At 36.5% G+C, this 11,133-nt stretch overlaps 1 protein-coding gene across 1 annotated transcript in view; it reads right to left on the bottom strand.

The window, feature by feature from the left end:
- Nucleotides 1-10,447, bottom strand: part of lrfn5a (leucine rich repeat and fibronectin type III domain containing 5a) — a 63,590-nt gene extending 53,143 nt beyond the window's left edge. The window contains exon 1 of the mRNA XM_016478539.1: nucleotides 9,743-10,447. The gene's annotated coding sequence lies outside the window, so the exon portion shown is untranslated. The remainder of the gene's footprint in view (nucleotides 1-9,742) is intronic.
- Nucleotides 10,448-11,133: the final 686 nt, after the last annotated feature.

The following is an 11,133-nucleotide window of genomic DNA, read 5'->3' as shown; positions in this document are numbered from 1 at the left end:
CTTTAATATGTTGTGTGTTTTAATAGACCGGTGACGACCGCACAGAGTAGCATTATAACAGAACTTTCAAATGTATCTAGTATGATAAAACAGCGCTGCTTTACCCCACATACGCACGACTGGAAGGAGCGGAAGCAGTCGACTGTGGCATAATAAAAGCTCCGCTGCTTTCAAGCCGTGTGTCACGCACGTTCAGCGGCCTCGTTTCGCTTCGACGACTTTCAGCCTCACCCTGCTTCATTCTACTATGTTAATAAATCATTAGCTCATCCATGAACATTTTCTGATTTCTGCCCGAGTCCCATCGGATTGCATCGGCTGTGGGGATGAAGACGACAACTCCCATGATTCCACACTCAGTCACGGCATCATCAAACTACGCCTTTGTCTATTTGTTTATTTTGAATATGTGCCCTCTAGCGGCGAAAATTACATATTGTGCCTTTAAGCCAACATATTTCATTAGCTGTTATCACATGCCATCCCATGGTTCCTTTTCCCTAACTTGCACTTTCCAGAAAGTGCCAAAAGTTTGTATATTTTCAGATAAATACACAAGTAAAAATCTCTGATCCACACAGGTCACAACAACAGTGCCATTGCCCCCATTAAACATGAGCCTGAAATAGTTTGTGGTGTGTGATAAATCACTGGCTAATGAGAGAGAGCGGGGTGGTGGTGCATTTGTATTCCGCCCAGCTGTTGGCAGACTTCTATCTGCTTTAAGCCTCTCATGGCCAAAGAGGGAGGGAGAGAGACTACATTAAGCCATTATAGTCTGCCGTTCACCCTGAATACAGATGTGCATACAGCCATTTCAGTCCATCATTTAGTGTCAATATGCACGGGAGACATAGGCCAGAGGCGGTAATCATATATGCAATAAACGCACCAACTGAATCTTTATCTTCATCAGCCGGGCCAAGTGAAGTGCAATTAGGGTCTCCTGGCATAGGACACATCGCCTAGCTGCTCTTTAGTTTGTGCTTGTGTATGCCTGTAGATAAGCAGCCATTTCCATTACCAGAAACTGGTGCAAGGATACAGCAAGAACTTTAATGCGCTCTTTACCACTTGAGCGAGTATATCAAGCATGCTGGGTGGCACTGTCTCATTTTATAGCTGCTGCAGACCTCTTTTATGACTCAATATCTGCTTACTTTAGTAAGATCTGCTTACTGCAAGCCAAACCTGGCCAGCCATGTTTGCAGCAGGGGAGCTTTATCAGATGCCACCTACTGTATCAGAAGCTTTTCTCTGCTTTACTCCCTCAGATCAGCTGATCAAAGTCACTAAAGTGGTCTGTTTCAAAAGGCAAGGAAAAGTTTATCAGGTAGTGAGCATGAACAGTAATAAACTGGAACAAGAGCAGCAGTGCTAGTGAGGGGCGTGTATCAAATCACCAAAGGCACATGATGTCATAACTGTTTCGAAATGTTTCAAAGTTTCAATGGTTTCAATCTCTCTGAACCCATGAAACAAAGTCTATGGTGAATGCAAAGGGTCAATTGATTCAATGGATTCAAAATTATGAAAATACTTGTTTCTCCCATCACTAAGTAGGGCTGCATGATAAATTGTATTTTAAGCATGATTATGATTTATGCTTCTCTATATAAATTAAGAATAATTGTCTACGATTTTACCCACTAATTATTTATCGCAAAAACATGTCATTATTAACAAGCCTTCACAAGCTATCATGTAAGCGGTTGCTAGAAATCAAGAGTTTAAATCCCCTAATCAGAAATGTTCTTTTAAATGGATACCCTTCTGCCCCATTGTTTACTTAATCTTCCCAACCTGGCAACAATGTGACTTGTGCTCTCTCTGCACTGAGAAAAAAGTGCTGATAATATGAAAACTCCAGCAAACAAGTCGGAGCTTAGTGATCTCCACTGCGATATTCTTCTCAAACTAAATTGTAATACAGCCAGTCTGTTTTCTTTCATGTGGCCGTTTGTGCTGTTTGCTAACCTGAACTGTAATAAATCTGAACGTTATTCTGGACTGAACATTAAAACGCTGTTCTTTTCATAGTCAAGTCATTACATATATTATATATTATATATATATATACAAAATACATTAGGAAACTAGATGAGGTAAAATAATGTGAGTTGACGTTCTCTAGATTTGTGCTTATGTAAAAGTGCAATAATTCTGATGAAATCTAAAAAAAAAAAAAAGAATCTAAAATGACAACAATCGTGATTAGCTATCATGATTATAATTTCTGAGTAAAATAATTGCGATTATCAGTTCAGTGCAGCCCTAGAGAGTAGTATCAAATACTCATTGATACTAAGTAACATTTCTGTTTTGCTCATATATGCAGAGCCAAGTAAACATCTAGGATGTTTATTCTTATGCTGCTTTGTCATGTGAACCTAAGCATTCATTTGATAGATTGCCCAAGCATGTGGGACTCTGGACCAGATTAAGGCCATCCATGTTGTGGATGGCTCTTCCTCTATGTCTATAATCTGATCGGTTCAGATAAAATCAGGTCTAACGCTCTGATGCACTCACCAAACACAAAACACTTCCTTTCTCTGAACACAACGCAAATATTTATCCCATTTTCACCTTGCGAATACACAACTAATATTTGCAAACAGATTAGACAGGGGATTGGCATTGCTGAAAGGCCCAATAATAGGGATCAGAGAAAACAAATATGAAATGTTTTATATGCATGTGCATATAAATCATTCCAAGCCAGTTCTGTTTAAATTAGTCTTAAATAAGTGCAGTATGGATGCATAGGCTACTTTAAAGAGATAGCTTTGGCTAGCTAAACTCTATTAATCTTGTTATGGATGACACAGGCTTTGCTCCATACAGAGGAAAGCAGGAGGTAGTGTTGATATGCTAATGCAGATGACAGCTAATGCACGTTGATGATTTATTTCTAGATCAGAGAGGCCTGATGAAGCTTCAGTCAAAGACTTTCAGTGGTACTGCAAAAAAAAAAAAATAAAAAAACTGCACAGAATATTAACAATCGTATAATCTTTTATGACTCCATTCGTGCTTTAGGTCACAATTCTCATTTTATGGTCTACTCCACCACATTTCTTAGAAGTCAGTGTTAATTGAGTACACAAATATGGGCGAAATCATGAAATCGGTCAAGAATATGCCCAAAGATCATATTTCACCCCATATTTAAAAAGAAAATCTGGGGAATATTTCACTCCTACATAAAAATAAAAAAAATATTATTATATTTTGCATAATAGACTATATTTAAGACAAGCTCTATTAATGTGATATGGCATATTCAAAGCAATTAAACCCATTAAACTCATTTAAGGGATAGTTCACCCAAAAATAAAAATTACCCCATATACTCAACCTCAAGACATCCTAGATGTATATGACTTTCTTCTTTCAGACCAATACAATCAGAGTTATATTTAAAAATGTCCTAGCTCTTCCAAGCTTTATAATGGCAGCGAATGGGTGATATTCAATAGTCCAATAAACTGCATCCATCCATCATAAAAAAGTGATCCACACGGCTCTGGGGGGTTAATAAAGGCCTCCTGAAGCAAATCAATGCATTTTAGTAAAAAAAATATACATATTTAAACCTTTATAAACAGTAATCTCTAGCTTCCGCTAACTGGTACGCGCATACACAAGAGAGTGATATGACTGATACAATACAGTATTTTTCTATTGAATTTAATACATTTTTGTTTAAATAAAATTATTTTATACCGAGCACAGAGCATGACATGCAGGAATAAAAAATAATAAATAAATAAGATTTAATCAACATTCAAAATAGTAAATTGTGGCCATGTTATACTAAAGTGTTACTTCGTTTTAATTTATGTATATATATATATGTGTGTGTGTGTGTGTGTGTGTGTGTGTGTGTGTGTGTGCATATATATATATATATGTATACACACACACACACATATTTAAATGAATTTAAAACCATTTAGAATGAGATTTTTTTTCAGTCATGACATTTGAAGATATATATTCAGGTTTGTAATTGATTAATAAATGATGACAACATTTTTATTTTGGGGCAAACTATCTCTTTAATGTTCCTAAAAACATCAAGTTTTCCTAATTCAAAGTATAATATATGTACTGTTACTGTATATCCACATAATTTGGGGGTGAAATATGACTTTTTATTTCCTCACACATTTTGATGTGGTGCATGGTTTTAATATTGAATATACTACCAAATACTCTTGAACATCGTTCAAATTATGCTTTGATAAAGTCCATATGTTTCATTTGAGCTGGAGCACTTGGAAATGGTAGGGAATCCACTAGAGTATTGATAATGCTATTATGATATTATTAGATTAGATAACTCATCTTTTGTCACTTCCCCTTCCCTCTGATGATTTATTCCCTATTTTTACCCTTGATGGCCTCTAATTCATGATCATTTTTCTGTGTTCATGTCTCAGTAGACCACATCAACTACCATCCAGTACAACAGTGCTGCAGACACAGGGCAACACACATTCACTCTGAACACAGAAGAAAGCCTCCATTCCCCAACACATACACATAACTAATGGCATTATAGCCTCATTGGCCTTTGTACACAGAATCTATTTCTATTCACAACTGGCAGTTTTCTCTTGCTTAAAGCAGCAGGGTGGCAAGATCAAAACAAGGCACCGGCGCCTCAGTGACAGCTCATTATCACAGACAAACACCCCCTAAAGTGACTCCCACTCGAACCTCTGCCATTTTACAGTTCATCAATGATGAACTGTCTTTAACTGAAAAATTAGTGTTTACTATCGTCATTTTGCATTATTGACACACTATTTTCCTAATTAATGCTGTTCAGTTGCTTTGACACAATCTGTATTGTTAAAAGCGCTATATAAATAAAGGTGACTTGACTTTTACCTCGCTGCCTCTCCTGTCACTCTGACAACCACCACACTCTCCCCATCTCCCAGTGCCAGCACTCCTGAATCCCACATTCAGAACGTTTAGAGATGATCATGACCTCACTGTGGCTGTGTTGTGATTTTATGCAGCTTCAAAATCTAGCTGTTTTGACTGGAATTGTTTCAGTTTATGTCTTTTGCCAAATGTTCCCTAAATGGCTGTCCGAAAGCTTTTTACATCCCAGTGACTCTGTCCTCTGTGACTCAAAAATAGCTTCCAGAAGATTCAGGTAGTGCCTCACAGCATCTGCAGAAACACTGCAGGGTTGTTTTAACCTGTGCGGACCTGTAATGAAAGAAAAGCCTGGGGAGTCTGAGGTGTAACTTTTTAGGGACAATATTGGCAAACATCTTGAGCGGTCATCAGCTGTGTATCTCATAGTTGGATATAAGGTCAGAACGTGCACTTAAGTTTGAGTTTTGACCTCATATCCAGTATCTAATCTATTTTGACATGTTTACATTCATCTGTTTGGGGCACAGGTCTATTGTGTTTAATACATCTGTTCTAGCTGACTGAACTCATGGACAGCTGGCTAGCCAGTCCTGCAAATACTCCATACCAGTCGGAGCAGATACACTGTACAAATCTTTCCCAGAAAACAACATGGATGATTGACTGAGAGATGACTTAAAGGGATACTCCACCCCAAAATGAAAATGTTGTCATTAATCAATTTACCCCCATGTCGTTACAAACCCGTAAAAGCTTCGTTCATGTTATGAAGCGACGAGAATACTTTTTGTACGCGAAGAAAACAAAAATAACGACTTTATTCAAAAATTCAAAAAGTCTCCACTGTAGTGCCATTTTGGAGAATATCCGCTGAACGCAAGCAGCGTACGCTATTCTGTGTCAACCACTGATGGCAGATGGACTATTCTGACGATGTCTTTCATACTTTTCTGTACCTTGACAGTGTAATTTACTTGGCAGTCAATCGGACAGTCACAAGCCTCCCGGTTTTCATCCAAAATATCTTACATTTTGTTCCGAAGACGAATGAAGCTTTTAGGGGTTTGGAACGACATGGGGTAAGTGATTGACACAATTTTCATTTTGGGGTGGAGTAACCATTTAACCTTGTAATGTAGTCTATTACATCAAACAAAGTCACAAAAGCTAAAGGAATAAATCTAAGTTTATTCTTTACTCAACCATATATATATATATATATATATATATATATATATATATATTACCTGTCAAAAGTTTGGCATAAATACATTTTTTAAAGAAGTTTCTTATGCTTACCAAGGCTGCATTTATTTGATCAAAAATACAGTAAACAGTAATATTGTGAAACATTCCTACAATGTATTTTTTTCCAAATATATTTTAATATGTATTTTTTTCCTGTGATGCAAAGCTGAATTTTCAGCAGCCATTACTCCAGTCTTCATTGTCTCATGATCTTTCAGAAATCATTCTATGCTGATTTGGTAAGCAGTTATTATCCTTTATCATTAGTGATCAATTATTAAGAATGGGTCTTATTATTATCAATGTTAAAAATAGTTTTTCTGCTTAATATTTATGTGGAAACAGTGATACCTTTTTTTCAGGATTCTTTGATTAATAGAAAGTTCAGCATTTATCTGAAATTGAAATTATTTATTTATTTTTCAAAACAACAACAAAGACTTACTTATCCCAAACCTTTTCATCACTGATATTAATAAGAAATGTTTTTGAGCACTAAATCAGAATATTAGAATGATTTTTGAAGGATTATGTGACACTGAAGATTGGAGTAATGATGCTGAAAACTCAGCTTTAATAAATAAACTAATAAATAAACTACATTTTAAAATATTTTAAATTTGAAAACTTGGTAACACTTTACAATAAGGTTCCATTGGTTAATGTATTAACTAACATGAATGAACAATGAGCAATACATTTATTACAGTATTTATTAATCTTTGTTAATGAAAATACAGTCGTTCGTTGTTAGTTCATGTTAATTCACAGTGCATTAACTAATGTTAACAAATACAACTTTTTATTTTAATAATGCATTAGTAAATGTTGAAATGAACATCAAGATTAATAAAGGCCGTAGAAGTTCACTCTTAGTTCATGTTAACTAAAGTAGTTAACTAATGTTAACTAATGAACCTTATTGTAAAGTGTTACAGAAAATTTGTATTTTAGGCTATAATAATATTTCACAATATTACTGTTTTTATTGTATATTTGAGCAACAATACATATATTACAGTATTTATTAATCTTTGTTAATGAAAATACCGTTGTTCATTGTTAATTCACAGTGCATTAACTAATGTTAACAAACACAACTTTTTATTTTAATAATGCATTAGTAAATGTTGAAATGAACATCAAGATTAATAAAGGCCGTAGAAGTTCACTCTTAGTTCATGTTAACTAAAGTAGTTAACTAATGTTAACTAATGAACCTTATTGTAAAGTGTTACAGAAAATTTGTATTTTAGGCTATAATAATATTTCACAATATTACTGTTTTTATTGTATATTTGAGCAAATATATGCAGCCTTGGTGAGCATAAGAGACATAACAGAGTCTTTCAAAACGTATTCTATATTTAAAAGCAAAAACTGCACAGGAACAAACCAGAGACATGGCCGCTTCTCCAGACATCTGTAAACAGAAGAATATTAGGTTTCACCATCTCAGCACAGTTAACATGTCTCCTATTACTCACATGCAAAGTGCAACTGTATGACTGAAACGATCTTAACATCTGTCTCAAACATGCAGCTTACAGCTTACTGTACCATTATAACTCACCTACTGTATAACCTACCAGGTCTGCTGTGACTGCGGCCTGCATCATTTCAAGGAAATCTCAGTTTTACTCAGTGAGTGTGATAATCCTAATAAATAATGAATGTGATAATCCTACAGCATTAACATTATTATTTTTTTTCCAATTCCTTACTCAAACAATCACGCAAGCTGTGGGAATCATTGCGCTCTTGCTGGCTTCTTGGCTCCATCTCATCATATCATGGGTCTAAGCTCAGCAAGAGTAATTAAACAAGTCTGAAGGACTTTCTGGCATCCTGGCAACACATTCAACACAACAGACAGCCACGAGAGATTTAGGATCGGTCAACGATGCTAGAAAACATGCTAATTTCAATGTTATGTTATGAAGGGGAATCAGTGTTACGCATTTTACACGTTAAAATAATTAGTTACAGTTAACCATTAGGTCTACATACAAGCAGTTCCACAAAACAATTACACACTAAATATGCAGTTCCTTAGATGTACTGTAACATGAATACCCTATTATAAAGAATTTGACCCTCTTTCCTTATATATTGTCTTGTCAGCATGATAAAACCATAGTTTCCCACACCCTCTCCAGGAAGACAGTGCACTCGGCCCTTAGAGCTGCTGTGTGAGCCATAAATTGAATTATAGCACCACCAGCCAGTGGAAGAGGTGCTGCAGTTCAGTTACCATCTACTACTGTTAAAACTCAAACACTGTGGCCAAAAATATACAGCAGCTTTATATCAAACAACATATGTCATATGTTTGTGTTTAATGAACTCAGGAACAACATATACAACAGCAATTGCATTTCTTGTCAAATAATTCAAGACAAATTGAGGATTTCTGTCAAAGTAACTGATGGAATTTGACTCAGTTTAAAATTAAAAGATACCTTTATGGTTTATTATTCTGAAATTAGATGTAAAATATAATTTAAATATATATATATATATATAATTTATACTTAAATATTTAAAGTATTGAAATAGTCAAATAATTGATTTGAAAAAAATCTAAATGCTCAAGAGCGTCACACAGTAAAGCATGCAATGGTATATTTACAACATTGTTTTGTTAATTTATCTTTTTTTGGTAACAGAGAGGCTGATGAAGACTGATGGAGACCGTTCATATACGATAAAACCTAGCAATGACAATAATTTGTACACTAGGTATGTAGGTATTCAGAATAATCAAAAAGCTGTGCACATTCCCAAAGACCACTGCAAGTGTTTCTTCCCTCTTACATTAATATTAACTCTGCATGCTTGAAATTCATAATTAAACCATTTGCTGAAAAATGAAACTACTCCTATCCATTAAATCACACACAAAATACTTTTTTTACAGAAAAAAATCTAAATATAAAATACAAGTTTCAGTGCTGCTATATTCTTTGTCTTCCTGCAGTGAATGAAAACATCACTTTTATCGGAAAAAATTACATGAAACCCAAGTGCACATATGACTCTGATACGCCTCCTCCTATATCATCGACTGGATCTGTGCCAATGCTAAAGACTATTACTTCATTGCTTCTGCTAGTCAATATTTCACACACAAAAAACAACACCAAACAACTCATGAAAATTACACTCTTATTGTCACCATTACTTATAACAGAGCAGATTACGGATGTAGACGCATATGAAAGAAATTATTTCAGTCTTTCAACACAACCCCCTCCACCGCCCAACAAACACACACACAAACCCATCCATCCCATTATCTCAACTATACAAGCACTCAGACCAAACCATGACTATATATTTTATGCATGAAGATGATGCTCCACAATATGGTATTATGAAGCATTTCAATGCACTTATTTCTAATTTCTGAGAGCAAAATAAAATGTTCCACTCCTGAAGATACATACTGACCTTGCCTAAGAAAACAAAGCCCGAAGACATCCAGACACCCTGAAAAGATATTCTGACTCTCGGCACCGATTCTTCAAGGAGGTCGAGAAGGGACAGTTCAATGTGAAATGCCACTCAATATTCAGACAGAAAAGTTTACCTAGCAGAAGGAACGCCAGTCCGGCTTGAAGCACCGAGGGTCAGAGGAACCGAATCTTCTCACTTGTCATATTTTCCCATGATGTGTTCCACTGGATTCACACTAAATTAAAAGGTGCGTGTGATATGAAGGCATCCAACTCCCCAACGCCCATATCCAAAACCACTAAAATCCAATGGGGTTTTTTTCCCTTTCGACGTAATGGATAGATATCTCCAGAAAACGTACTCTGAGGGACAGTCAAATTCCTGCGCAATGTGCCCGACGCCCCTCAAGAAAGCCAAGTACTTGTTTTCCCCTCAGAAGCGCGGAAGCTCGTGCCATTCTCCTCCCGCCCGTCGACGCACCTCGCTCGAGCGCGAGTTTTGTCCGCATTAAACCCGTTAAGTCAAATCAAATCTCAACATGGATACCTTCTCACCACCGCACCTTTACAAGCACTTCCTCCACGCTTAATCCACACAGTCACTGACCGACTGCCTTCCGCACCGACCCTCCATCCAGAAGGTATCAAAAGTGTCTTCTCCTCAGACAGCGTACGCTCTCCACACGCGACTGAAGATGGATTTATAACTCGAAATGTCTCCTACAAGTCGATACAACACACATAGGATGCTGAACATTTAAAGAGAGGTCTGATTAATTGCCCATGAGGCGGAAAGAGGGAGCCAATTCCTCATCATAACGGTAGAGCTGTTTAAACAAACTAGTCTTGCACCAGCCACTGCCTGTAAAACGGCTGTTCTTTCTCCCCTGCTGTTTGGATTGGGAGAGAGAACGCAGGACGTCATGACGGATTGGCTCAGATTGACGCTCGCAATACTTGATACGTGTGTCACTCTGCGCCACTCAGTGAGAAGTGCTGTTGATTTAGTGCTCGAAGACGACGGAAAAGGTAAAGAAAAGCACGAACTATGGCAAGCTGGTTTAGCGCTTATTCCTTAGAACAAAGTAGTATCGATTTTTTAGGTTTTTTTTGTTTTGTTTTTTTAATCTAGTAAATCATCCAGTAGTTACCACTAGGGACTTTTAATTTCACTAGTTAACTTTTCATTGGATACTATTAAAGGATTAGTTCACTTCCAGAATAAAAAAAAAATCCTGATAATTTACTTACCCCCATGTCATCCAAGATGTTCATGTCTTTCTTTCTTCAGTCGCAAAGAAATTAAGGTTTCTGAGGAAAACATTCCAGGATTTTCCTCCATATAATGGACTTCAGTGGTGGCCAACGGGCTGAAGGTCCAAATTGCAGTTTCAATGCAGCTTCAAAGGGCTCTACACGGTCCCAGCTGAGGAATAAAGGCCCGTTCACACCTAGAACGATAACTATACAGATAACTATATTAGCGTCCACACCAGCGGATATTGTCTGTTTATTCCAAGTGCAC

The sequence above is a fragment of the Sinocyclocheilus anshuiensis genome, unplaced genomic scaffold, assembly GCF_001515605.1.
Source record: "Sinocyclocheilus anshuiensis isolate Anshui unplaced genomic scaffold, SAMN03320099.WGS_v1.1 scaffold1098, whole genome shotgun sequence".
In the NCBI taxonomy this organism is placed as follows: domain Eukaryota; kingdom Metazoa; phylum Chordata; class Actinopteri; order Cypriniformes; family Cyprinidae; genus Sinocyclocheilus; species Sinocyclocheilus anshuiensis.
This window is presented reverse-complemented; position numbering and strand designations above follow the sequence as displayed.